The sequence below is a fragment of the Ascidia mentula genome, assembly GCF_947561715.1.
Source record: "Ascidia mentula chromosome 2 unlocalized genomic scaffold, kaAscMent1.1 SUPER_2_unloc_40, whole genome shotgun sequence".
In the NCBI taxonomy this organism is placed as follows: Eukaryota; Metazoa; Chordata; class Ascidiacea; order Phlebobranchia; family Ascidiidae; genus Ascidia; species Ascidia mentula.
This window is the reverse complement of record NW_028113688.1, coordinates 5001-7500: the sequence shown is the minus strand read 5'-3', so window position 1 is coordinate 7500 and position 2500 is coordinate 5001. Positions and strand designations below refer to the sequence as shown.

The window sequence follows — 2500 nt, the reverse complement described above, 5'->3', positions numbered from 1 at the left end:
CGCCGCCTCCCAGACGGTCGCGGCCTTCGCACGGCGCTAGTGCGCTGGAGCTGCTCGGAGGACAGCGCGAACGACGGGCCGCAAGGCTCCGCACGCCCACACGCTCCGCTCGGCTTCAGCTGAAAGCGTCGCGCGACTCGACAGGCCCTCCCGTTTGCCTCTCGACGGTTTCACGTACTCTTTAACTCTCTCTTCAAAGTGCTTTTCAACTTTCCCTCACGGTACTTGTTCGCTATCGGTCTCGCGACAGTATTTAGCCTTAGATGGAGTTTACCACCCGCTTTGGGCTGCATTCCCAAACAACCCGACTCTGGGAAGACGCAGAGCGCGCGCCCTCGCCGCCACCATGGGCCTGACACCCGCACCGGGACGAGGCCTCGATCAGAAGGACGCGGGCGGCGAACGACGTACGCGCAGCGAATTCCTTACGCCACAATTCCACGCGCCGCAGAGGCGCGCGGATTCGGCGATGGGCACTTCCCACTTCACTCGCCGTTACTGGGGGAATCCTCGTTAGTTTCTTTTCCTCCGCTTAGTAATATGCTTAAATTCAGCGGGTAGCCTCGTCCGACCTCAGGCCGATAATCCAGTGCCTCGTTTGCGAGAGACACGCGCGCGCCACCGAAGCTCGTGCGAGCGCCGCGCCCGAACGCGAGCCGTGCTGCTCCGGGCCGGGATCCTCTTCGAGGCCGACTCGTAACGAGACGCACGCCGCGTTCGGTTTCGCGCGCTGACACTGCGTTCGTGCTGTCCTGGGCGGGACGACCGTGGCAACGGCCGACACCGCACCGGCCCGACGCGTCGCCGCGCGGGAACGTTACAACGCGACCCTGAGGCGGGCGTGGCGCCGGGATTGACCCGGTGCCGCAATTTGCGTTCAGAACGTCGATGCTCAATGTGTCCTGCAATTCACATTAATTCACGCAGCTAGCTGCGTCCTTCATCGACTCGCGAGCCGAGTGATCCACCGCCAAGAGCCCTCCGTGACTTCGTCAGTTGGACAAGCGCGACCCAGCCGGATTGCACAGTCGAAAAAAGCGGTGGCCGAGCGGTCGCCAGCCGTAGGCGACGCATGAAGCCAGCCTGGCACATGGCCACGGCACTCGGCGCAGAACGAAACAGGGTGACCGAAGTGCAATCGCGTGCGCCTCAACAGCGACGAAGGGCGTGCGCGGCCGCCAAGATACGGAGCCTTCTCCACCTGTCGAACGCACGACCACTCGATCGGCGATCGGCCGGTAATGATCCTTCCGCAGGTTCACCTACGGAAACCTTGTTACGACTTTTACTTCCTCTAAATGATCAAGTTAGATCGTCTTCTCGGACGCCGGCGCGGCCGTTGCCGAACGCGCCAGGTCCAATCGGAGGACCTCACTAAACCATTCAATCGGTAGTAGCGACGGGCGGTGTGTACAAAGGGCAGGGACGTAATCAACGCGAGCTGATGACTCGCGCTTACTGGGCATTCCTCGTTCAAGGGAAACAATTGCAATTCCCTATCCCTAGCACGACCGGGGTTCAGCGGGTTACCCGGACCTTCCGGCCTAGGCGGCGACACGCTGATCCGGTCAGTGTAGCGCGCGTGCGGCCCCGAACATCTAAGGGCATCACAGACCTGTTATTGCTCAATCTCGTGTGGCTAAGCGCCACTAGTCCCTCTAAGAAGTTCAACGCCGACCGATAGGGTCGCGTAACTAGTTAGCAAGCCAGAGTCTCGTTCGTTATCGGAATTAACCAGACAAATCGCTCCACCAACTAAGAACGGCCATGCACCACCACCCACAGAATCAAGAAAGAGCTCTCAATCTGTCAATCCTCACTGTGTCCGGGCCGGGTGAGATTCCCCGTGTTGAGTCAAATTAAGCCGCAGGCTCCACGCCTGGTGGTGCCCTTCCGTCAATTCCTTTAAGTTTCAGCTTTGCAACCATACTTCCCCCGGAACCCAAAGACTTTGGTTTCCCGCAAGCTGCCGGAGGGGTCGTCAAAGTAACGCCCCCCGATCGCTGGTTGGCATCGTTTATAGTCAGAACTAGGACGGTATCTGATCGTCTTCGAACCTCTGACTTTCGCTCTTGATTAAAGAAAACATTCTTGGCAAATGCTTTCGCAGTCGTTCGTCTTGCGCCGATCCAAGAATTTCACCTCTAACGGCACAGTACGAATGCCCCCGTCCGTCCCTCTTAATCATTACCTCGCGCTCCGAAAACCAACAAAATAGAACCGAGGTCCTATTCCATTATTCCATGCACCATTATTCAGGCGAAGCGCCTGCTTTGAACACTCTAATTTTTTCAAAGTAAACGTCCCGGCCGCCGCCGACACTCAGTCAAGGGCACCGGCGGAGCGCCGGGGGAGAGGGCCAGGTGCGGCCAGTGCACGCCTTGCGACGGACCGGCCGCCTGCGCCCAACGTCCAACTACGAGCTTTTTAACCGCAACAACTTAAATATACACTTTTGGAGCTGGAATTACCGCGGCTGCTGGCACCAGACTTGCCCTCC

At 58.9% G+C, this 2500-nt stretch overlaps 3 non-coding genes across 3 annotated transcripts in view; all 3 read right to left on the bottom strand.

Annotated features, from left to right (window-relative positions):
• LOC145916249 (large subunit ribosomal RNA) overlaps nt 1-581 on the bottom strand; it is a 3688-nt gene extending 3107 nt beyond the window's left edge. The window contains exon 1 of the ribosomal RNA XR_014404501.1: nt 1-581. This exon is cut by the window's left edge and continues 3107 nt beyond it. This is a non-coding gene — a ribosomal RNA (large subunit ribosomal RNA).
• Nucleotides 582-825: 244 nt separating this feature from the next.
• LOC145916245 (5.8S ribosomal RNA) lies at nt 826-979 on the bottom strand. Its single transcript, XR_014404497.1, has one exon. It is a non-coding gene; the product is annotated as a 5.8S ribosomal RNA (ribosomal RNA).
• A 260-nt stretch (nt 980-1239) lies between these two features.
• LOC145916253 (small subunit ribosomal RNA) overlaps nt 1240-2500 on the bottom strand; it is a 1824-nt gene continuing 563 nt past the window's right edge. The window contains exon 1 of the ribosomal RNA XR_014404505.1: nt 1240-2500. This exon is cut by the window's right edge and continues 563 nt beyond it. This is a non-coding gene — a ribosomal RNA (small subunit ribosomal RNA).